Source organism: Balaenoptera acutorostrata, chromosome 13 (genome assembly GCF_949987535.1).
Source record: "Balaenoptera acutorostrata chromosome 13, mBalAcu1.1, whole genome shotgun sequence".
Classification (NCBI taxonomy): domain Eukaryota; kingdom Metazoa; phylum Chordata; class Mammalia; order Artiodactyla; family Balaenopteridae; genus Balaenoptera; species Balaenoptera acutorostrata.
Window position 1 is genome coordinate 49,655,205 of NC_080076.1, and position 27,078 is coordinate 49,682,282.

At 36.8% G+C, this 27,078-nt stretch overlaps 1 protein-coding gene across 1 annotated transcript in view; it reads left to right on the forward strand.

Annotated features, from left to right (window-relative positions):
• Positions 1-27,078, forward strand: part of CHST9 (carbohydrate sulfotransferase 9) — a 242,795-nt gene that overhangs the window by 820 nt on the left and 214,897 nt on the right. The window lies entirely within an intron of this gene.

The following is a 27,078-nucleotide window of genomic DNA, read 5'->3' on the forward strand; positions in this document are numbered from 1 at the left end:
TTCCATCCGGGCCGGGCACAGGGGTTGGGCGTGCCCTGGGGGCGGGGGGGTCCCGAGGTGGGTGGGAGAGAGTAGGAACTGCGTGGTCGCTTTGTTGCCGCAGCTGTTACTTTCACACGGTTACCTGCTCCCGCTTCTGCCCCGTTCCAACATCCTGCCTATCAGCGTGTTTCTGTTAGGAGGCTAAAAGGTGTTACGTTTGATGTCTGTCAGGAGTTATTTCCAACTAAGTTCACAGGAGCGATGCTGGAGCGGCCGCTGTCCTCCCTCCTCTTCCTGCAGGTCCACCCCCAACTCCCTCCCATCAGCAAACCGGTCCTGAACAGTTCCCAGGGTTTTCAAAGGGATAGGAAGTAAATCATACAGAGTGTGTTCTTGTGTGACTTTTCCCCCATTATGTTATCACGAGCAAATCGGAACACTGTGGATGTTTAATAGGACTCTCCTTTAGCAGTTTTTAATAGTAATTAAGAGTATTATTTACCAGTATTTATTTTTCTTTAGTTTAACCCCAAACATTGCATTAATCTCTCTGTATACAGTTTTATCTGTGTTTGTCACTATTCCATTGGGTTTAAAGGACGTGGACTTATTTTAGACTGACATATATATACACACCAAAATACAGTGTGACTGTAGTTAATATTTATCTGTCTTCCTAGTTCGGTGGCCTGGCACCTGCCAATTTCAGTACATAATTATAGTACAATATGCCTGTCTACCAAATTGAGAATAAGGAGATTGTTATTGCTTTTCATGCGAGAGTACCCTGGACTACCAGATTTTATGATTGCTCAGAGGGTTTTTAAGGGCTTCAATCAGCATGAATCAGATACACAGAACAAAATTACTGTTCTTCCCCATGTATCCAAAAAAGGACACAATACTCGGGCACTGGTAGTTGACTCATTATTGAGGAAAAATTTAAGTCCTCTCATCACACAGAAAACATTTTGATTGAATATAGTCAATAAGAAATAGCACACATTGAATGACTTGAGAAAACAAGAAGAATTTTCCTCTGGCCTCATTTGGGTTTTATCTCTTTTATTACTGTAGCATCCTCCAGAAAATGAGTCTTGCAGATAGTTGTTGGTATGTAGTGACTACAACACCATATTTTTTAATACAGAGGCTTGGTGACAGTCCAAAAACATAAATGTTTTAAACCATTACCAACCATCTGTTCTCTCCCACTCCAAGCGTAATGTTTTATTTTCACAGGTATCAAGACATACATCCTCACTTTATACATTTCCATGAACATCCCCAAAGCTGTAATGGTATCTGATCTTGACCCAAGTTCAGCAACTGTTGTGTTTGGCTTATTACACTATAAGCTCCTCTCCTTTTATTTTCAATGAAAGAAGAAATCAAAAAAGTTTTAAAGCCTTTGGCCAAGCCTGGTGTATACTCCAATGAAATCTGATTGCTCTTTTTTTCCCCCACCTTTTTGTTACCAGAGAGAAGCTGAGAATTAGTGCAGCTGCCCGCTCCTCTTGATGGCATTCTTTCCCTTTCTTCCTGGTCACAAGGGTAGCATTTGGTGCTCTGAAGCAGTGCATGAAACAGCCCCATGACTCCAGAAAATTAGTGTGGTTTCCAGAAGAATGTAACATCTTCCCAGGAAGAACTGACAAAATGGGAGACTAACTTAATATTCCAAACCCCAAATTAAGTAGACCTAAGACATACACATTCTTTCCCGCACAAATATTGGGTATGCGTAGTATAGGGTATTATATAGGATACGAATAAAATGTGCATCTACATAGTATCTTTGTGTTTGGGAATCTAGATGAATTTGTATATAATCGGCAAATAGATACACACCCTTCATTTTGTTCATGTTGTCATTAAAGCAAGATTTGAGGCTTTGAGTCCTCCCCCCCATCCAGAATGCTTTCCCATTTGGGAATGTCTGCTTTATCTGGAACTGCAATGTTAGGATATTTTTATCACTTAAAATTAAGTCGCGTAATAAAAATATTGTTCCTTCAGTGTGGCCAGAACGTTGGGAAATTCTTTTTACTCAAATCTGGGTGTCCCAAAGCACTTCCGTATTTTTAAGGAAAAAGATATTGGCAATCTTGCTCACACTTTGCAAATAATGGATATACACTTGAAGACTATCAAGAACCAAAGAAAGGTGGGGCTTCTGTCTTCTTACGTGTTACTCGGCTCTATACTGCCCTTGCCTTGAAGGCACAAGATTCTCCTTACTTGCTGCCAGAATAGCATTGAAAAGAATGAACCCAAGCGATAGATAATTTTGAAAGTAAAGTTGCATTTTAAAATATGGTCTAATTTAAACCTTTGGAAAAACATAAGGATGCGATTTTTCTGTGTACTAAAAATGAATTATTGAGGGGAGACAGTTTCATCACGTATAGGAAGCACTCTGAATTATTCATGTTAATGAGAGGAATAGAGGCAAAGATAATCCAAAATCATGGTTATTTACGAAGTCATTTGTGTTTGTCTTTGGAATGTATTACACGTTTGATTTGAAAACGATTTTCATTGTTATTGTGGGCAACTTGCCTTTCTAATTATTTTGTTTTGTTTAGGTTAATTTTTAAATGAGCTTGCATATCTCAAACACCAAAACGGATTTATGGGGAGGTGGGGCATGTGGGCAACCTGCCCAGAAACGAGCTGGGTGACAGAAATGAGCAAACCTGGTATGAAAACTTTGAAGTAAATTACATATAACTCCCAGAGAAGTAATCAAGACTGGATTCTGTACCTACTTAATGAATTTGTGTTAAGGATTAGATGTGTTCCTGGAAAAATAAAAGTCCTTCGATCAAAATTTGAGAAATTCAGGCCCACTTTGTATATAACAGAGGTGATTAATATGTTTTTTAAAAGATGATAGTGCGGGGTGCTTCTGAAAACCAAATAGGAATATTCTAATTTTTAAGTCTTTTTTTGTTTGTTTTTGTCTTATTAAATGGAAGTTTTTAAGCATGAGGTTTTCCTAAAGCATACACATGTGTATGTGTTAAGGTGATACTCCTAAGCCTTATTTATATATGTATGTTCCAAAGGCAAAAACAGCAAGTTGCCATCAGAATAAGGGGTTTGGTCCATTTGCTCTCTGCACCTAGGCTTCAAATCAAAAGTTTTATCAAAAAGAAGCTCTCAAGTATCTATTGTTACCAAGGACCTGATTAGATAAAGTAGTTGAAGTTCAGCAAGACTGCCAATTTAACAGATTTCTATTGTGTTTTTCAAAAGCTCCAGGGCAAAATTGGTTGTAGATGAAATAGTTACCTGGGCAAGAAGTTGATTCACAGCATAGCACTTGCTCTTAAACACCTTGTCTGTGGTCAGTGTTCAGTTGTGTATAGATTTTGTTGAATTGTTATTTCTGTGGACTATTAGAATTTAGGAAACCTCTGTGGAGAAGGTTAGAGCTACCAGAAATATGTGATTGGGAAGGCAGAGAGATAAAATCATTTTTATTTCAAGAATTCAAAGCAAAAAAGAAAACTGTGACTTTTACAACAGGGAGCAGAATGGTACTAGAAAAGTAGATGTCCCCTTCAGATTGGTGACTGTTCTCATGTGCTGTAAATGTGCTCACTCCATAAAGTGTAGGGGGACTTCTTTTTTGAGGGAACATTTTTGTTGTTTTATAAAACATGGCATTTTTAAAAGACTTGACTAGACTGAGTACTTAAAAAATATATTGTGGTTGGAAATGTAATTGCTACCCACAGGATATATTTTATATACATTTATTAAAGGAATCAGTTTCTTCTGATCAACGCCTAAGTCTTAGAATCAAAATTATGCATTTTGTGATAGAGCTGGAAAGGACCTTAAAAGTAATTTACTCCAATGCCCTTATTTTACAGTTAAGGAAATGGGGGCCCACAGTGATCCCAGTGAGCTGCTAAAGGTCACACTGGTGGTTAGTGGCAGAGTAGATACTGGAAACCTGATCTGTGCGACTCCTCATGCAGCTCCCTTGACTTAAGTTGGGTAGCTGGATGGGGGAGTTAACTCTTTCTAGCCATGATGGTATCAGCTGTACACGATAGTCATGAAATGAAGTGGTACAGAGGTACACACAGGAGGCTTGTAATTTTTCTGTCCTCTGTCATTCACTGTCATTCGCTGTGGACCAAACTGTGGTTCTCAACCCTCTTAGACTTTGTCCTCTTCTTAATAACAAATATTTTGTGTCACCCCCTTAGTATCTTGAAATGTAATTCATCAATAATATAATCACTGAATATATGTCATGAAAAGGAACAATAGAATAAAAGTAATTTGTAGTACAATGTGCATTTCACTATGCTAATGTTTGGGGGTAACTTCACTGGAACACATAGTAAAGAAGTCAGAAGCTTGCTTGTGTGTACATACTGTATAACAAATAAACTTGGATTTAAGACAGAAACGTCAGAAGACATTCCATATAGGAAGTACAGGAAAATGAAAGGAGAATAGACTAAAAGTAGTATTAGGATAATTACAGACCAGACATTTGTATTTGGAAAGAAGGAAATGATGATAATCGTTGAAGGGAAAATATGCCAAAGTCAAGTTATAGAAAGGCGGAGTGGAGAAAACGTGGAAATATGATATTTTGCAAATGAGAGAGTAAATACTATTAATATAGTCTCACCAAAATCCCCAGACTGCTTTATGCAGCATTTTCCTGTTGTTACTAATGTGAACTCTACTTCAAGGGACTCTGCAGGCTACACACCATATCATCAATAATAACAAATAAAATATTTCCATGATGGAACTTATTGACAGTGCTTATGCTGCCTTTTTCAGTTTATTTTCTGTTAACGTTGTAGTCTATTAATTCTAGATTTAAGAGAAAGACTATACCAAATCGTTGAATTATTCCCCACAGCAGCCTTGTTGTAAACCACTGGACTTTTGGTGGAAATTCTTAGAAAATGCTTAGTTATGATTATATACCAGATTCTACAGGTTGATATTCATTATAGGTTTAGTTCAGGGGACACTGCATGTTGTTTGGGATATTTGGGAAAATTCTTCACCAAAAAAGCCACTAAAAACCAATAGAACTCTCCTCCCTTAATGATTGTGACAAACCTGAGCCGCCCCAATCCTTCGCAGAATATTCTCTAGGGGCTGTCTGGCCCTGATGAGAGTCAGGGCTAGATAAACAAGATTTTTTTTAAAAATTCTTATTTATTTATTTTTTATTGAAATATAGTTGATTTACTATGTTGTGTTAGTAATAACCTATAAGGGAAGAGAATCTGAAAAAGAATAGATATAGATAGACAAGATTTTTATGATGACGTGGGTTATTTTTCATGCCCATATGCAATCGTTACTTCTTTTAAGCGGGACCATCCCACTTGTCCGCTGGTCTCTGTCTTCAGTGGACCAGGATTACAAATTTCACTGCCCATCAAACTCAAGCTCATGTTCTGATCTTTTTCTCTTTCTCACCTTTATAAAAATTTACTACTTCTTCCTCATTTCTCTTAGGAATCTATCTTTCATGGATGACTATGAGTGTTGACAAACTAATGTGCAAGCTGGATAATATTTTACTTCTCGCAGGCCTTAACCTTGTGCACATCTCCAGAAAGCATTGAAGGCTTTTATATATCAAGACAATGTATACATGCACACATATGTATGCATATGCATGTATATGTATAGATGTACATGTGTTCTGTGTCTACGTACATGTATACATACATAATTTCAGGCACTGAAAAAACAGGAAAAGGAGGCATCAATTGAGATTATATCGTCAATGCCCTTGAAATAGGCTTATGCAAAGAACTGCACGGGTCCAATACTGGAAGTTGCACCATGAAACATAGTGCTGTGAAGTATGTTCATAGCAGAGGCCAAAATCTGTTGCGAATGCAAATAAACTGTTGTATTAGAATGTTTTTGTGTTACTTGAATTAAGTGTGTCCTGTGCTGGCATATGGGAGTTGGAGGGTGAGAGGTATAGACAACTCTTTTGTCCGTCTCAGATGTATATAGTCTGTGCGCTCTTGCCACACTAAAAACACGCCAACATCTCTTCTCTTTGCATAATATATAGTATTTGCAGAGGGATTAGAGGGTTTTGAAGATTGCCCATATACACAACCTATATATGGGCAAGAGAGTATATAGAGTATAGGATCCCAGAAGCAAGGAGGAAATTGAGAGCGAAACTCAAATTTTCTTACTTATAATGGTTTGTTTACTAGACCATAACGTAAGACCTGCTCTTGGGAACTGAGTTATTATAAAATGTCATTTCAGTATTAGCTACAGCAAGCATCTTGAATTTACCAAATTGTAAGGAAGATTTTTTTTCTTAGATTACTTTCCACAGTGGGTCCACCTAAGATGTCATTTATAACATCATATGACTTACTCTTTTTTCTTATTCTTTTTAAAGAAAGAAGCTTTTTAATGTAAAATCTTTTTAAATTTTTATTTATTTATTTATTTTATTTTTGACTGCGTTGGGTCTTCGTTGCTACGCGCGGGCTTTCTCCAGTTGCAGCGAGCGGGGGCTGCCCTTCCTTGCGGTGCGTGGGCTTCTCAGTGCGGCGGCTTCTCTTGTTGTGGAGCACGGGCTCTAGGCTCATGGGCTTCAGTAGTTGTGGTTTGCAATTAAGATTGAAGTCACAGTATGTCTGTGTGTGTGTGTGTGTGTGTGTGTGTGTGCGCATATGGGAATAACCAATTGCTTTGACATAATCATAAGATTCTCTACATAGAAAAACATGTTTTACCCAATCAAGAGAGGCAGGTTTTCATACAAAAAGGATGCAGCAATTGTACAGAACACAATTTGATCTATGATTGTTTTGCTGTATATTGTTCATTCTTACTGGAAGCTTCTTGGTCAATTGAATGGCCCAGCATTCAACCTCAGACTGACCCCAAACTTGATTTGGTCCACTTTTGTTACAATTTCTAATAAGAGTCTAGTGGTGCAATGGGAATTGAGGAAAGATAAAATTGAGGGGGTTGGATTGTGGAGGTGATAAGGAAAATAAGGAGCTTCTTTCATTTGAGCAGCACAAAGATCTATACAGGCAGTGAAATTTTATTGGAATATCTGCCTTTTCTTGTTATGCTTTTTACTCTTGCATGGAATGGAGGCAAAGATTGTGAAAGTAAAGCCCTTCTTCCTCTTTGTACCGTTAACAATGCCACACAAGAGAAAACCTTCTTTGTCAGAATAAACAGATATGACACATTCCAGTCCTAGTGCCTCCTTTTTCCATAGGACCTCAGTACTCCCCTAAACTGAAATCTGAAACACTAAAGAATGTAGGTATGAAAGGGAAAAATACATCCAGTTAGTGTAGTAATGTAGTAAAAGAAATGTCAGAAGCCTCTATTGGATACACATGAAAATGGAGAACGGAATAAGACAACTTTGTCGATTCAAATGAAGAACATAACTCTTACTACTGCATTAGTTTCAGGAGCGAGAAGCTCAAAGCTCACTTAGCTTTGTGATCATTTCTGTTGTCTTTTTTGTCACCAAGGGGGTTAGAGCTGTGATCCAAAGTTACAGGTTACTTTAAGCAAATACAGTCTGTGAAGATTTAGATAAAATGATGACGTTGATCGTATACTTTAAAAAAGAAGTTTCAAAATTAAAATGTGGACACAAATTTTTAGAAACATATCTCTCAATAAATTTGATTTTTCCACAGCACCCTTGGACAGTAGATTAGAATGAGGGTAGTTTCCTCCCTCCCCCTAAAAATCAATGTTCTCAACATATTAAAATATGCTTAGGTGTTAGTGTCATTATTGGACTAAAAGTAGTAACTACCAATGCTCTTTTACCTTCTAATATTTGCACTTTATTTTCAGTTAGGAATTTTTACCATCAGAGGATGAGATTCTATTACTGTGACAGTGTTGGCATTCAGCTGGGTGCACTGATGTGGTCTTACTGGCTATTTGTGTCTGAAGCCCAAGTTGTACAGATTATTAAATATTTTATATATTAATTCTGTACTTACATGATCACTTTTGTGATTTCAATATGGATAGATAGATAGCTCTCACTTGCTAAATGTGTGTTTGTGTATATATATATATGTATATCTCACTTGCTAAAATGTCTAGCAAAATCATATTTTCAGATTTTGCAGATCAGGAAATTATAACAGCATTTAGAATAGAAATAGATTTGCAAATTACTGAACTCTCAATTAGCAGATGTTGTTCTAGTACCTTAGAACTTTGGTTCACTTTGACTTTTCCCAACATACGTACACCACATACTGTCCAATAAGATTCCTTGAAATTACTGGCGTATGTTTTATTCAGAGCACTCTACAAAACACGATTATGGCTCAGAAAGTCTCTCTAAATTCTCCACTTGTAGATCCAGCTCTGTGCTTGGTATTTCTTCTTGTCAGTCTTAAACATCAAATGAAACATGTCAAAATCAAACTTGTGATCTCTGCCCATCTCACCTCAACCTCCAGGATTCCCCAGCTCCCAATCCGGGTTTTATCTTTGACATTCCCTCTCCATCCACCGCATATCAAAGCCCTCACCCTGTCACTGATGTTATGTGTCTACCTTAGGGCATCACCCAAGTCTCAGCTTTCACCATCCATTGTGTGAGGGCTACTACAGGGCTTTTATAACTCGTCCTCTGGCATCTGACGTTGCTCCCCCTCCAAATCCATCCTCCAATAAGGTGAGAGGAGCCTTTTCAAAATGCAAATATGACAACTATCACCCCTTCAGCTACGCATGCCACCTAAATAGATCACCACTGCTTTAAGATAATGACCAAAACTGTGCACCTGATTTTTTGAAACCCAACAAGGCTCCTGCAGTCTCATCTCTTTTGGTACCTCCAGTCCTTCCTTCTACTTCAGCTGCCTGGCTTTCTTCCAGTTGCTCCGACTCTCCCTGCTTTCTCCCATCCTCACACCTGTAAACACAGGTACCCAAACATTGCCTAGTGAACTCTTAGTTAAACCTCAGATATCAACCCAAATGTCACTTCCTCAAATGAGCCATGTTGTCCCCCTAGACTGAACCAAATTCCCTTATAATACACACACACAAACACACACACACACACACGTGTCTTTGTATGCATACATGTATCTGTACTTGTGTATCCATATCCCTCATCACAGCTAGTTGCAAATTCACATTTATTTGTGTAACTGTTTAATTAATCCTAAGGGAGGGACCTGTCTAGTTTTCTTGGTCCTTATATTCCTGGAAGATACCATAGTACCCACTCAGAGTGGGGGTGTAATAAGTATTTGTTGAATAAATGTTGATTTGGGCATCTTGTCTTTAACCCCGAATGTGCACATGCATACACATATACTACACACAAACACACACTCACATCCACCCACACGTTCTAAGATAAATAAATAAATAAATAAATAAATAAATAAATAAATAAATTACTTGGAAGTTACAAGGCCCTATTTTTTACTTTCTTTGTGACCTCTCCAAATATCACACTCCTCTTTCTTCAGTTTCTCTTCCCTATCAGTGATTCATTCAGAGGTGACTTCAGCAGTGCTACATTTGCTTAGAGAGTGAGGTTGGTCTATTGAATTTTTTACAAAAAAAAAAAGTCCAGGCATTTCTTTACATTATTTCCTCTGACATGTGAAATCACTTGATAAATTCAGGAATTTTAAAAGGCTTTACTATATCAGGGATTTATGCTGTGCTGTTTGTGCATATTTTGGCATTAGTCAGTGATCTAAGATTATACCACGTTGGAGAAAAAAAAAAGAAAATCCTTTGGAAGTTTTCTATTTGCATGATTTCCATATAGAGATAAAAGAAATGAAGGAGAACAAATTAAAGTAAGAATAAATAGATGAATTTGAAAGAGTAACATAAAAATCTATGTTATAAATTAAAAGTCTATATTTTTAAGAATTGCACAAAGGCTTCAAACTATGGCTAAAATAGTTAAGGAAGCGACCTATCATACTGACTGGCACTTACTATGTTCTAGGCACTATTCTAATTATTTGTTCCTGAATTCAAATTACTGCATTAAAATTGAGTTAGTCTCCTTTTTATTTAAAGCCTTCTTGGTTGAACTAGTGTAGGGGAGAATCTGCTAAGCCTGGCACATTTTGTCCCAGAAAACAAGGAATTGTTCAAAAGGTAGTGGAGACGCATCAGAAGGACATAAGAGCCAGATTTCAGGGATACCCACTGGCCCAACTTGGGATCATTTGAACATAAAAAGTAATAATGTATGTTATGGATTACAGCACATTAATAAGAGCGTCCATGAGCCCATAGTGTGTGTAGTATGCAGACGGGGGCAAGTAGAAGGAAAAGCTCTGTTTCACTGAAGAGTACAAGCAAATGATTAAAAGAAAAGATAGAATTATAAAGTCACTTTTTGTGACTACTATTACAAAGGAGAATCCACCACTGGGTGAATGGTTGATGCGGACAGGATCGTCACACTAACTCTACATGTCGGCCCACAGATTGCTTATTAGTTACAAAGAGGGGAAAGTCCCTTTACAGGACGATATCTGGCACCGGCTTAACCAAGTGACCACACTGGCCGTCACCGATAGTGGACAAACGGACATCGTGTACCTCTTGATACACACGTGAAGTAGGATAATCCCCTCTGAAGTTATTTTGCCAGAAATGATTCTCCTGAATCTAATCTTGAGGAAACAATCAGACAGATCCAAATTGGTGGATATTCTTCAATATAACTCACCTGGACACTTCAAAAATGTCAATGTCACTAAAAAAATCCTGGAAAACTGTTCAGTATTAAAAGACTAGAAGAAATGGCAACTAACTGAAAGATATCCTTCCTGATTAGATTCTGGATGAGAAAAAAAGTCTATAAAGGATAATATTGGGACAATTGGAAGGAATCTGGATTTGGGCTGTAGATCATATACAGTATTACACCCGTGTTAAATTTTCTAATCATATTGGAGTCATGTAGGAGAATGTGTTTTGGGAGAGACGATATACTGAAAACTATTTAGAGATGAAGTCTGAGAATCTCTGCCATTTTCTTTCACGTGGTTTGGCAATAAAAAAAGTTTTTTTAATATGGGAAAGAGAAAAAAGAAAATGTGGCAAAATGTTAACAATTTTTTAATCTAGATAAAGATTGTATAATATTACGGCTAATTTTCTGTAGATGTTTTTCAAAATAAAAATTGGGTAAAATATTCTGTGATTTTAAACCAACTATCCAACAGTTGCAATCATTGTCACATTGTATTGAAGTGAGCTTGTGCGCTTGAAAGCGGTTTCATTGGTCAATTAGTAAACTGTCCTCTCCAGAGCATCTAAATATCTTCATCCAGCATTCCATAATACTCATAATTTATATTTAAACACTTAAGAAAAAACTATCCTTAAAAATTATGTTGTAGGCAGTATAGGAGACAATACCTAATAGGATACTATCAGTAAATATTAAAGTAATATTTTTCCCATTGTTCAGTTATATATGAGAACTTTTCAACATGTGAAATTTTATAGGGAAATTAGGCAGCTTGGTAATATGTTTTTTCTTCTTCCATGTCTTTGCTTAACATTTGGTGCTTGCCTATAAAACAAAGTGTAAGATTACTGATGATTTTCATGGAAAGATCCACAACATAGCAGAGTGCAGTGTGCAGTGTAGAATAGATCTGGCCAAGGCCCCAAGAGACTTAGGATCCAGTGTGATTCTCAACTGTACATCGTCTAGAAGGCAGACAAGCACTATCAGTACTTGTATATTAGAAACAGGTACTTAAAAGCCCAATACCACAGATTTGCAAATATCAGAAAACAGAGCTCTCTGTTAGGTCAAAAGTGAGAGTCGATTCTATATGAAGCACAAAGTGAAAGAGATTAAATTTTTAAAAAGTTACAAAATTTGTAATAAATTATCTCTTTAGAAAAATTTCAACTTCAAAATAAGTATTTAAAATATTCCTCCTATCATTTAAGTGTATGATGTGGTATTTGCAGTCAGGTCCCTGTAAGAATACTTTGCATGAATACTTTTCTGAAAACATTTAGGGCTGCTTCGATATGTACCTTTCACTTACCCAGAACAAGTGGAGCAGTGCTTCTCGATATATGATAAAAAAAGAACTTCTAGATCTTCTTGTATCTTAAGATACAATAAACCAAAGGTAAGACTATTAATAGAAATCTTTCCCCTTATATTTCATATGCTAGTTCATAAATTATTATAAATTATAATAAGAGAAGAGGTTTGAGTTTTTGAAAAATCTGAAAGAACCAGTTTCTTGATACTGCCAGCTTATACTGTCTTGAGGCTAAATTGGAAGTTAAACTTCATCTTCAGCTTATATTAAGACAGACAAGTAGTTTAAACTTGGAATTGTTTTTAATAAGGGAAAAATAGTAAATTATTATGGGGAGAGAGTTGGTTCTTAAAAAAGTCTTGGGGCTTCCCTGGTGGCGCAGTGGTTAAGAATCTGCCTGCAAATGCAGGGGACACGGGTTCGAGCCCTGGTCTGGGAAGATCCCACATGCCACGGAGCGACTAGGCCCGTGAGCCACAATTACTGAGCCTGCGCGTCTGGAACCTGTGCTCCACAACAAGAGAGGCCGCGATAGTGAGAGGCCCGCGCACCGCAATGAAGAGTGGCCCCCACTTGCCGCAACTAGAGGAAGCCCTCGCACAGAAACGAAGACCCAACACAGCCATAAAAATAAATAAATAAAAATAAATAAATTAAAAAAAAAATCTAGGATAGGTTACCTGCCTTCCTTCTTAAAAAAAAAAGAGTCTTGATTATCTTCAGATGAAGGTAATAATAGCTTTAGTTCTTATACCCATTGTCCCACTACACACACCTCCACCCCAAGCTACTCATATACATGTCAGTACTTATACAATGGATACCCATACTACTGTAAGGGGGACAGAATTTTAAGACGTGAGAACTGGGTAAAATTGAATTTTGTGATCTCATTAATATATTTTAATATATTGTTAATATATTTTTATTTCATATTTTTAAAAAAATTTCTAAGACCATGAACAATGTAAGTTAAAAGTTTGAATTTATAGCAATAGGAGAAGTGAAATTTCATATAGAATTTGGGTTTAAAAGTGAACAGCTATGTGAACAATTTGTGTAGGTAATTATTAGCTGGAAGCTGTTTGTACTCTAAGTTTATTGAATATACACATATGATAATAAGACTTTGCACAAATAGAACCTTTAGATAATAAATACACGTGAAAGATTGTGCCGTGGGGAATAATTCTAGATATTATAAGTATATTGAATTCCCTGCACACAGAATGCAGAACCCTCGACCAAGTATGTAACTATTTTTCATTCATGAAAAATAGGTCATTTTACCTAAACCCTCAGAAAGGATCAGTGTAACAAACAATGGAAAATGGTGTTGTTCTATTTATACATATATTCCAAACAGCAATCACAGAAGAAATAGCAAAGTGGAGCCCTATATCCTGTCGCCAGTAATGAGCTAAACTACACTCAAAATCACAGTAATCAGAAACAAATACCTAATCATTACCTGAGAAGTCTTCCCTGTCATTGTGTATTGGAATCCCTGATTGTTTGCTTTTGTGGGATCTACTCACCTGCTTAGAAAAAGTACTTTAGCAGTAAAGTAAAATATAGAAGAGCTGAGTTCTTTTTATGAACCTTGTACATTTATAACACTTCATGGAACTGTACACTCCCCCATCAGTTTTACTGTATGCTAACAAAAATAAAACGAAGTATCCTTCCAATTCCCTTCCCTCATTAAGATTTTTTTGTTACATTTTTATTATTATGCCCTATTTCCTATTTCCATATTTAAATGAAATCAGTGCTCAAAATCAGTCCTTTCATGCCTGTTTCCTTTTCTGAGCTACCTTGATTTATTTTGTGGATTGCCAGATTTCACTATCAAGGAGTTTATTCTAGGAGGGCTCGTGTGCACTATACTTCCTGAATTTTTACTTGCCTGATCCTTATTCCCCACCCCCTTTTCCCTGGCCCAGCACAGGTGTCTTTAGTCCATAAGCCATTTTCTGATTTGCTTTTCATTTTTCAAGGGGGCTGGCAATGTGGAATGGCAGGAGCTGGTGTAGTGGGCAGTCTGCAGCTCTAGTGTGGGTCTTGTCTAGAATACCCTCTCTCACCATGCTTGTCCTACTTACCCTTGGGTTTAAATAGTCAAGCCCCTAACTCAGTGTTGTGATTTAGCAATCATGGCTTTCCTCCCATTGTCTCCAATGGTACACTCAGCTGGGAGACCAGTCCATAGCTAGTAAAAGTAGAAGGTGGATGTGTTATTTTCTCCAGCCTACCATCCCCAGTCATTCTGACTTTGAGTAGGGAAGTTTCACATTCCCTAGAACCTACTTGTACCCTCAATGTCACTGTGCCAATCTAAGGTTGGGGACAGCCTGTTGGGACTATGATATTATTTTTAGGAAAGTTTATATCCACCTCAAGGTTTGAGAGCATATGTGAATTCTCATCATCCTCTCGTTTCTCTCTAGATTTACAGAATTTAGCAGATATGCCGTGCAGTTAGTGGTTTGAAGTTGTGGTTCTTTCCTTGTTTAATTGAAGATGGAATACTTTTTCACTAATTTTTAATAGACTTTATTTTTTAGAGCAGTTTTAGGTTCACAGAAATATTGAGTAGAAGATACAGAGATTTCTCATATATGCTCTGCCCTCCCACCCCCCAGCCTTCCTCGTTATCAACTTCCTCCACCAGAGTGGTACACTTGTTACAACTGATGAACCTACTTTGACACATCAACATCACCTAAAGTCCATAGTTTACATTATGGTTTACTCTTGTCCTGTATATTCTATGGGTTTGGACAGATTTTAAATGACATGTATCCACCATTATAGTATCATATGGAGTGATTTCACTGCACTGGTGAAGGACATACCTCCCTCTCCTCCAACCCCTATCAACCATAGATCTTTTTACTTGTCTCGATACTTTTATCTTTCAACAATGGCACAAAATTGAAATATTACAGAATGTAGTTTTTTCACATTAGCTTCTTCCACTTAGTAACATGCATTTAAGTTTCCTCCATGTCTTTTCATGGCTTCATAGTTCATGTCTTTTCAGCCCTGAATAATGTTCCAGTGTCTGGGTGTACTACAGTTTATTTATCCATTCACCTGGTGAAGAACATCTTGGTTGCTTCCAAATTTTGGCAGCTATGAATAAACCTGCTTTAAACATCCATGGGCACGTTTTTATGTAGATGTTAAGTTTTCAGCTCCTTTGGGTAAATGCCAAGGAGCATGATTGCTAGGTTGTATGTAAGGGTATATTTAGTTTTGTAAGAAACTATCAAACTGCCTTCTGAAGTGATGGTATCATTTTGCGTTCCTGCCAGCAGTGAATGTGAATACCTGTTGCTCCACATTCTCACCAGCCTTTGGTGTTGTCAATGTTCTGCACTTTAGCCATTCTGATAGGTGTATAGTGGTACCTCATTGTTTTAATCTGCATTTCCCTGATGACATATGATGTGGAGCATCTTTTCATATGCTTATTTGCCATCTGTATGTCTTCTTTGTTGAGGTGCCTGTTAAGATCTTCGGCCCATTTTTTAATTGAGTTGTTTGCTCTCTTATTGTTGAGTCTTAAGAGTTCTTTGTATATTTTAGATAATAGTCTTTTATCAGATGTATATATTTTGAAGATATTTTATCCCAGTCTGTGACTTGTCTTTTCAGTCTCATGGCAGTGTCATTTGCAGAGGAAAATTTTTTAATTTTAATGAAATCCAGCTTATCGATTCTTTTTTTCATGAATCATACCTTTTGTGTTGGATCTAAAAGCCATCACCAAACTGAAGGTCACCTAGATTTTCTCAAGTTGTCTTCTAGGAGTTTTATAGTTTTACATTTTACATTTAAGTCTGTGATCCATTTTGAGTTAACTTTTGTGAGGGGAGTAACTTCTGTGTCTAGATTAATTTTTTTGCATGTCGATGTTCAGTTTATTCCAGCACCATTTGTTGAAGAGACTGTCTTTGCTTCATTATATTTCCTCTGCTCCTTTGTCAAAGAACAGTTGACTGTATTTATGGGGGTCTACTTCTGGGCTTTCTATTTTATTCCATTCACCAATTAAAAAAATTTTTTTTTCACCAATACCACAATGTCTTGATTACTGTATCTTTATATTATTATTATGTCTTGAAGTTGGGTAATGTCACAGTTCTCCAACTTTGTTCTCCTTCAATATTGTGTTGACTATTCTGGGTCTTTTGCCTCTCCATATAAACTTCAGAATGAGTTTGTTGATATCCGCAACAAAATAACTCGCTGGGATTTTAATTGGAATTGCATTAATCCATAGGCAAGTTGGGAAGAACTGACATCTTGGCAGTGTTGAGTCTTCCTATCCATGGACATGGACTATCTCTCCCTTTACTTAGTTCTTTATTTCCTTTCATCAGAATTTTGCAGTTTTCTTCATATGCATCTTGCACATGTTTTGTTACCTAAGTATTTAATTGGGGGGTGCTAATATAAATTGTATTCTGCTTTTAATTTCAAAGTCTACTTTTTCATTGCTGATATATAGTACAGCAATTGACTTTTGTATATTAACCTTGTATCCAACGACCTTACTATAATCACTTATTAATTCCAGGAGAGTTTTTTTGGCAGTTCTTTCAGATTTTCTACATACACAATCATGCCATCTGTGAATAATGATGATTTTACTTCTTCCTTCCTAATCTGTATACCTTTTATTTCCTTTCCTTGTCTTACTGCATTAACCAGGACTTCCAGTATGATGTTGAAAAGCAGTGGTGAAAGGAGACATCCTTGCCTTGTTCCTGATCTTACTGGGCAAATTTCAAGTTTCTAACTTACATTAGCCATAGGTCTTTTGTATATTTCTTTACCAAGTTGAGGAAGTTCTTTATTCCTAGTTTACTGAGAATTTTTCATCATGAATGAGTGTTGGAGTTTGCCAAATGCTTTTTCTGCATCTGTTGGTATGCTCTTGTGATATTTCTTTTTCCGTCTGTTTATATGATAGGTTGCATTAATTGATTTTTGAATGTTGAATCAGCCTTGCATACATGGGATGCATCCACTTGTCATGGAATATAATTCTTTTTATACATTGTTGGATTTGATTTGCTAATATTTTGTTGAATATTTTTACATCTATGTTCATGAGAGATATTGATCTGTAAATTTTTTGTAATGTCTTTGTTTAGTTTTGGTATTAGGTTAGTGCTGACCTCAAAGACTGAGTAAGAGGTTATTTCCTCTGCTTCTATCTTCTGAAAGATAATGTAGAGAAGTGGTATAATTTTTTCCTTTAATGTTTCATAGAATTCTCCAGTGAACCCATCTAAACCTGGTACTTTCTGTTTTGTAAGGTTATTAATTATTGATGCAATTTCTTTCGTGGATATAGACCTATTCATATTGTCTATTTCTTCTTGTGTGAATTTTGACAGATTCCATCTTTCAAAGAATTGGTCCATTTCCTCTAAGTTATCAAATTTGTAGGCATATAGCTGTTCATAAGATTCCTTTATTATCCTTTGAATTTCCATGGAATGGGTACTGTTGTCCCCTCTTTTACTTCCAGTAATAATAGCAATATGTGTCCTCTCTTTTTTTCTTGATTAGTTTGGCTAGGGACTTATTGCTTTTATTGGTTTTTTCAAAGAACCAGCTATGGTTTTGTTGATTTTCTATCTTGATTTCTTGTTTTCAATTTCAATGATTTCTATTCTAATTTTTATTATCTCTCTTCTTCTGCTTACCCTGGAATTTATTTGTTCTTCTTTTTCTAGTTTCCTAAGGTAGGAGCTTAGACAATTGATTTTAGATAAAATATACATTCAATGCTATAAATTCCCCTCATCTCACAAATATTGATGTTATGATTTCATTTTCATTTAGTTCAAAATATTTTAAAATTACTTCAGATTTCTTCTTTGACACGTGTTATTTAGAGGTGTGTTGTTTAGTTTCCAAGTATTTCAGGATTTTCCAGATATCTTTCTGTTGTTGATTTCTGATTTGATTTTATTGTGATCTGATAGCAGACATTTTATGATTTCTAGTCTTTTAAACTTTTTAATGCCTGTTTTATGGCCTGGAATATTTTCTATCTTGGTGAATGTTTGTGTGAGTTTGAGAAGAGTGTGTATTTTTGCTGTTGTTGGATAAAGTAGTATAGAGGTCCATTATATCCAGTTGATGGATGATATTGTTGTGTTCAACTATGTCTTTACTAATTTTCTGCCTGCTGGATTTGTCCATTTCTGATAGAGGGGTGTTGAGATCTCCAACTATAATAGCGGATTCATCTGTTTTTGTTACAGTTCTATCAATTTTTGCCTACCATAGTTTGACACTCTCTTGTTAGACACATACACATTAAGATTTATGTCTTCTTAGAGAACTAACCCCTTTATCATTATGTAATGTTCCTATCTCTGATAACTTTCCTTGCTGTAAAGTCAAAAACAACCTAATTACTTCAATAAAGATGTTTAAAAAAAAAAAAAACAACCTAATTGAATCCTCTGCTTAAGGTTCCACAAGGCTGCAATCAAGCAGTTGGCTGGGCCCTGTTTTTCATCTGAAGCCCAGGGTCTTCTTTCAGGCCCGTTGAGTTTATGGGCAGAATTCTGTTCCTTACAGCAACAGGTCTGAGAGCCTCAGCTCCTAGAGACCATCCCTCTCCAAAGGAAGTTCACAGCTAGCTTTTTGCTTCTTCAAGGCCAGTAGGAGAGCTTCTCTAACTTCAGGGAAGTCCTGGACCCTCTTTTCAGTCAGGCCCACCCAGGATGCTTTTCTTTTCTTTTCTTTTCTTTTGGTTATCTTTTTCTTTGTGTACAACATGATGATTTGATGCACATATACATTGTGAGATGATTACCACAATCACATTAATTAGCATATCCATGATCTCACATAGTTACCTTATGTGTGTGGTGAGAATACTAAGACATACTCTCTTTGCAAATTTCAAGTAAATAATACAATATTATTAATTATAGTCACCATGCTCTATGTTAGGTCTCTAGAACTTATTTATCTTATAATTGAAGGCTTTTACCCTTTGGCCAGCAACTCCTCATTTCCTCAACTCCCTAGCCCTTTGTAACCACCATTCTATTCTCATTCTCTCTCTCTTTCTCTCTTAGATTCCACATATAAGTGAGATCATACAGTATTTGACTTTCTCTGTCTGGCTTATTTCACTTAGTGTGATATCTTCCAAGTTCATCTATGTTATAGCAAATGGCAGGATCTCCTTCTTTCTCATGGCTGAAGTAATCTCTTGTTTAATTAACTCAAACACAATTGATTAAGGGCATTAATTAATTCTGCAGGTTTTTTTTTTTACCTTTTTCATATACTATTCATTAAAATCAAATTACAGGTCTTGTCCACACTCAAGAGGAGGGGATCATGTAGGGCCAGGCCTATTAGGGTTCATCTTAGAATTCTATCTGCCACAGAGATCTTGCATATTGACTTGCATATTTAATTTCTTGTCTGGTGCCTTGACTTGGTGTTGTCATAAATACCTAAAATTCAATATGATCAAAACTGAGCTCTTGATCTTCTTCTTTGAAGACTTCCCCTATCTTGAGTATCATTTCAAATGTTAATTTCAAGTTTTTTCACTTCTTTCCATCTCTACTGCTGTTCCAAGATGTTCCATCTCTACTCTGATCCAAGTCATCATCATTATCCATATTTGTAGACTACAACAGCCCCCTTCCTGGTTGATTTCTTTATTTCTCAGATCATGACTCACATGGCAGCAAAAGTGATCTTAAGACATAGATCTAATCCTTTCTCTCCTCTGATTATAAACACTCTATAGTTATCTGTTGCTTTTTAGAATCGCCCTTATGGACCTGATAGGACCTTGCCTATCTTTCCAAGCTCACCTTAGGCCACTTTCTTTTATTCATTGAGTTCCAACCATACTGTCTTCTTTCAGTTCCTAGAACATGTTAAGTTCTTTTCTCTTTCAGAGTATTTTCACATGTGATTCACTCTATGGGGAACTCTCTCCCTTTAGCAGCACAACTTTGCATGAGACTAGATCCTTCCTGTCCTTCAGATCTGCTTAAACATCACCTCCTCAAAGATGCGTTCTCTGACCAACACGTCTAAAGAAGTTCTGCTGGTCCTTATACCAATATTCGATATGTTGACCCTTGCTTTTAGTATTTGTCACACTTCTTAATCATGTTTGTTTTTCTTGCTTTTTCTTGGCTCACTTTTGTGTCCTAGTATCTAAACAGTGCCTGTCAAATAACAGATCATCAAAACATATTTCATGAATGACTGAAGTGTTGCTATTACCAAAAAAATGGGCTAGAGTAATTCAAAGAAGCCTTTATGGGAGAAGCTGGCCTTTTTTTTTTTTTAATGAATATTCAAACCCAAACACTTACATGGATGTATAACTTTTTTTTTAAAATTTTATTTATTATTTTTGGCTTCGTTGCTCCACGTGGGCTTTCTCTAGTTGCAGTGAGCGGGGGCTACTCTTTGTTGTGGTCCGTGGGCTTCTCATTGCGGTGGCTTCTCTTGCTGTGGATCATGGGCTCTAGGTGCTCCGGCTTCAGTAGTTGTGGCTCATGGGCTCTAGAGCGCAGGCTCAGCAGTTGTGCAAGGGCTTAGTTGCTCCATGGTATGTAGGATCTTCCCGGCTAGGGATCGAACCCTTGTCCCCTGCATTGGCAGATGGATTCTTAACCACTGCGCCACCAAGGAAGTAGGATGGAGAGTCAGAAAGGAAGAAAGTCCCAGACAGAGTAAAGAGCAAAAACAAATTGACGAATGTAGATATTAGCATGGAGTGCTCAGGAATCAGTAGACAGAGAGGAGGCTTCACGCTGGGGAACAGCAGGAAATTAGGTTGCAAAGGTATAGTTACCCCCTTATGAAGAGCCTAGTAGACAGACCTTCCAGTATAGGTTATTACATGATATTGAGTATAGTTTCCTGTGCTGTATAGTAGGTCCTTGTTGGTTATCTATTTTATATATACTAATATGTATATTTTAAGGAAAGGAAAAATATTGAATAAGCAATATTTAAGAAAGATTAGTGAGGCAGCATTATTTGTATTGAATTGAAGAGATTATCTGGAGATAAGTTGTTTATCCAGAAGTCTTTTTGTTCATTTACGCAGCACGTATTGATATCCCATTCACTATGTCTAAGGCAGTGTGTTTGGCATGAGGGTACCATGGGTATCACTTCAAAGTTGAGTCCTAAAAAACAAAGACCAGCTTGAGTTGGTGGAGGGTCTGAAAAAAAGAAGAAAATATTCATGTGCCCAGGGACAAAAGAGAATGCAGTTGGTTCTTAGGAATTTATGTAGTTCAGCCTGCCTTGGGAGTAGAGTTTGAGTAGAGGTATGAGTGATAAAACTAAAAAAGTGGTCGAGAGCTAGATAAGGATGGGCCTTTTTAGTCATTACACTTGACCCTTGAACAATAGGAGGGTTAGGGGTGCCAACCCCCGCACAGTCAAAAATCTGCATACTGCTATCTCTGACTCAAAAGTAAAGGAATTGATGAATGATTCACCCAACGGCAGGAAGCTGAAACCATTTGGATAAAATCAGGACTGAAACTCTACTTCTTTTGATTCCACATATTGGGATCTCTAATCAAACAAACTTTCCCCCACACTTTGTTAATTAAGATCTGTAAAATGAAAATACAGGTACTACATTTATTGACAAAAATCTGCTTGTAAATGGACCTGTGCAGTTCAAACCTTTGTTGTTCAAGGGTCAGTCGTATAAGAAATTTGGGCCTGTTAAAAAGTGTGAAGAGTGGTAGAATACCCAGCCAGCATTTAGAAAAAAGGGACCAGAACAGGTGAGTTATTAGAACTGGAAGCATGGATTAAGCTTTCATCTTTGCAGAAATTAGATCATTTCATGGGGGATGGAGCAGAGAAAAGAGAGTAGACCTCCAAGGAAAGAAAAAGAGAAGTGGGTGAGATCATTAAAGCTTGAAAAAAGATCACAGTAGGGGCCAGAGATGTGAGACGTTTCAGAATGGTCAACAGATCATGGCATGAAGAGGTCAGGAACTCAGATGATATATTTTGCAGTGGCAAGAAGGAAATAACTTGTAACCCTAAAAAAGGCATTTCTCTGTGGTTGCTTGAATGCCCAGTTAATAGTTCATCAGAATATTTCAGCAGTACCGATGTACACTTTTGTGAGTTCCTAAGATATGTGGGTAAATAATGTAAAAGTATTTGTCAGTGCTGGAAAATGGAATGTTTTCTTAAGACAAGTAGTCCCTTATAGCTCACTTAGGTTTTCAGTTTATTTAGTCAGCTCTGACTTTTCGTAACTAATAAAAAAGTAAATTAGCTTATTTTGAGCAAATTTTAATAAATTTCATAATTTTGGCATCACTCTATGTAAGTTTTATTGGAGGTGTACACTTAAGTTTAGTGGAAATCATGCAATTTAAAGACAGATAAACCTGAGTTTGGATAATGGCTTCAACCTGTTATGAGTCACGTGAACTTTCATATTTTGGTGCTTACTTCCCTAAATTGTCTCTAGACAGTATCCACGTTTTAGAGCTTGATATTTTAGTGTTAGGCTTTACCTATTGACTTTCCAACATGATAGAAGAGAATTTAGTCCTTTTTCCTTCATCTTACCACACATATTCATACTTGTCCTTCTCAACCCTTCTGTCCTCCCAATAGTGAGAGTATTTTGTTTAGACACATATTCAGTGTTTTTGTCATCAGGACTATGTAAATGTTAGCCACAGCTTAGCCATGCAGTTTAATCTGCCCTTTTTTTTCCTTTCCTACATTTTCTGTTTTTCTGAAGTTAATAGTATCTTGCTCTTTCATTTGTCTAATGTTCTAAATTTTTGTCACTGATTCAGGCAAACTCTTCATCATTGTCTAAATATTCTGTCAGGATGTTCAGACAGATCAGCTAGACTACAAGTTTTAGGTTTCTGAAAAGTTTCTCCCGTGCCTCTGTCCTGCTCCAGTTTGAACTGCTCACCCTCTAAACCTGTATACAGCTTTCATCTTTTCATTACTGACCAGAAATTTCTCTTATGTCATCCCTCTCCTTTTCTGGGCCTACTGTTTCCTGTATCCTATTTCTTCCTCTTATTTTATTCTCTTGGTTTGTGCTTTTTGGGAGGTGAATTTTTTAAAAATTTATCTGAAAAATTTTTTTTTACCCGCACTTTTGATTGAGGCTTTGATAGAATTTGGTAGCATTTAATAATATTTTAAGTGAAAATAATTTTCCTTGAGAATTTTGAAGTCATTCTAGCTCCATTGCTTTATTCTAGATTCCACTGTTGCTACTGACAAGTCTGATGTTATTCTGATTCTTGATCCTCTGGATGTGATCTGGTTGTGATCCATTTGTTTCTCTCTGGCAACACATGGAATCTTTTATTTATTCCTAGTGTTCTGAAATGTCTATACAATGTCCCTTGGTGTGTTTATTTCATATCCATTGTGCTAAATACTCAGTAATCCCTTTATATCTGGAAACTCATGTCCTTCAGTTCCCTGAGATTTTCTTGAATTATATCACCAATGATCTCCTTCCTTTTCTCTTCTCAGTTCTTGCTGCCTGGAATTCCTCTATTATTCAGATTTTGAATCTCTTAGATTAATCCTATTTCCTGGCTTTTTTTTTTTCTTGTCCAGTTTTCCATCTTTTTGTTCTTCTGCTTTACCTTCTGAGAAGTCATCTTAATGTATCTTCTGACCTGTATGTTGAGTTTTCAGTTTGGTTATGTTTTTCATTTGCAAGAGCTTTCTTTTTCTTTTTTTGCTCTCTGATTTCCTTTTTTTAAATTAAATATAGGGTCCTGTGCCATTTGATGGAATCAATTTTTTTGTCTCTCTAAAGATGTAAATTATAGTTCTTTTGAATTTTTTTTGTTTGTTTAGTTTAGTTAGTTATTTTCCTATTCTTTGCCCTGCTTCTCTTCAGGTTATCTGTTGCTTTCTCTCTTGCCGACCCTCTTCTGAGGAACCTAGTGTACCTTTCCTGGGTTTTATAACACAGAGCATCTTGCTTCTTGTTAGTATCTATGGAAACTCTTTGATTTCAGCATTCATGATCTTTTAAGTTGGTTATCACTCCTCTGCCTGCCTTTATCTTCTAAAACTTTATTATTCTTTCTCTCTCTCTCTAGTAATCATCTCTTCCGTTATATCTTTGCAAATTTTTTTCCTCTAGTGTCTTTGTTTTCGTTTTAAAGGAGATTGAGGAAGGAATACAGTAAGTCCCCTACATACAAACAAGTTCCATTCCAAGAATGCGTTCATAAGTCCAATTTGTTCATAAGTCCAACAAATGTACCTAGGTACCCAACTAACACAATTGGCTATATAGTACTGTACTGTAATAAGTTTATAATACTTTTCACACAAATAATACATAAAAAACAAACAAAAAATAAAGAAAACATTTTTAATCTTACAGTACAGTACCTTGAAAAGTACAGTAGTACAGCACAACAGCTGGCATACAGGGGCTAGCATCGAGTGAACAGGCAAGAAGAGTTACTGAGTGGAAGAGGGAGAGGAGGTGGGAGATGGTAGAGCTGAAGGATCATCAGCAATAGGAGACGGAGGGCAAGATGCAGTTTCACTCACGCCTGATGTTGATGGCACAGGTTCTGGTTCCTTGCTGGATTCAATTCTATCTACCCTCTTGAAAAAATGATCTGGTGGGGCTTCCCTGGTGGTGCAGTGGTTGAGAGTCTGCCTGCCAATGCAGGAGACACGGGTTCGAGCCCTGGTCTGGGAAGATCCCACATGCCACGGAGCAGCTGGGCCCGTGAGCCACAATTACTGAGCCTGCGCGTCTGGAGCCTGTGCTCTGCAACAAGAGAGGCCGCAATAGTGAGAGGCCCGCACACCACGATGAAGAGTGGCCCCCTGCTTGCCACAACTGGAGAAAGCCCTCGCACAGAAACGAAGACCCAACACAGCCATAAATAAATTAATTAATTAATTAATTTTAAAAAATGATCTGGTGATGTCTGGGTAGTAGCACTTTTTTACTCGTCATAGATGACATGGTAGCACTGGATTGCATTCTGAATGGCTGCTGCAACCTTCGTGTATCATTCTGCATTTGGGTCCTGTCCTCAAAAACTAACAGTGCCTCCTCAAATAAAGAAAATCCCATTGCCATTTCCTGCGTTGTGAATCTCTTTGGTTTTTCAGTTACTTCTTCCTCTTGTCTCTCTCTGTCCTTTCTCTGGGCCTCCAATTCCATCAGATCTTCATTAGTAAGCTCCTCGTGTTGCACAGCAACAGTACTGTATGGTAAAGCACACAAAAGCACAACCACTTGTAGAGGATGGACGCATGTGACAATGTACACCAGATGCGTGAACTAACTTACATGATTAGACATGCAAATGCACGTTCACATCTTTCAAAGTTCGCAACTTGAAGGTTCGTATGTAGGGGACTTACACGAGTTCATGAGTTCAGTCTGTCCCTTTACTAGATTTAACTAGACATACTCTTCATTGATTAGTTAACTAAATTAATTTAGATTAACCAGTACAATAATAGCATTAAAAGCATCACTAATTATTCATAATTTTGTAGTATCCTTCAGGCTCACAATTCTTTTTTTATATATTTTGTTGTATTTTCTGCCTTTTTAATGGGATGTTAATCTTCAGAGTTATATATTATTCCTACTTTGCTTTGTTGGCGTCATTTCAGGCTTCTCAATATAACTATACTTATTTCAATGACTACCTTCTGGCAGTTACTTTGATGTTTTAATATGAGCACTGTTTTGCGGTGTGTTCTTTGAAAATGCCTTAAGAGCTTACTCTATGATTTTTGTCAGTAGATATTTTTGCAAGTTTAATTTATTTTTCGTTTTTAAACCAAGATTTGTAGATTAGCACCTTTGCTGTTTTACTTCATGTTGTTTCTCTATTAAATGGTTGCAGGCGAAGCACAGATGGACCAGAATGTGAAACAAGAGCAAAGAGATGGGGCATGTAGTAAAATTTAACAAATATTTGCATGAGATTGCTTGAAGCCAGCTTTGAGTGCTTGGCTCACAAACTTTGCTATCCCTAAGAAACAAATCGTATTTATTTTAAAATATACACATATTTCTAGTGTTTTATAGAGGTTTAGGTTAGCCTTAGAATTTGCTATTTTATGGAAAGTAGTGTTATCCTTTCTACAAGAGACATTATACAATGGCAGCATACCAGATGTCTAGATGATATATAATGAAGGGGAAAAATCAATCTTGTAAATAGTTATTGACTGTCTAGCTAATCATTAATAGAAATAACTAACCAACATATCTGGCATAAGAAAGCAAGATACTCTTTAAATATTACACCCTTACAAGGGTTTTATTGTTACTGTGATGAGCAGAAAAGGGAATATAGAAATAATGTAATGTATAGGTGACAACATAGAAAAGATATTTTATCCAGGTAACAGCAAGTAACATAGTAATAATAAAACTATCTATGTTTTATTGTCTCATCATAAAAATACTAATTTGAAAATATATCAAGACAGTTTGTTGAATATAAAGCAATGCCAAACTTTTTGTCTAAGTTATTTGTCACAGGAATTTGTCATTCTAGAAGTCGTCTTAACTATTGGACATTAATTAAGTACAGATACTGCTATTTTATTGTAAAAAGTAACATTGCAAAACCAATTCGATCCATTCCATTTTATGTTGTAGCTAACATTCTAATTTGAACTACTGCTTACTCAGAAGAAGTGCAAAGATGAAAATGACTTCCTAACATTCTGTTGCCTCTTTTTTTGTGGGGGGGGCGGGCAGGCGCTCCGTGCGGCTTGTAGGATCTTAGTTCCTTGACCAGGGATCGAACCTGGGCCCCGGGCAGTGAGAGCGTGGAGTCCTAACCACTGGACCGTCAGGGAGGTCCCCGCCTGTTGCCTCTTCAGTGCTGCCAGCTTGTTCTTGTTTGTTTGTTGTTGATTTGTTTTGGTTCTTTTTTTACTAGTGACACAACCTCCA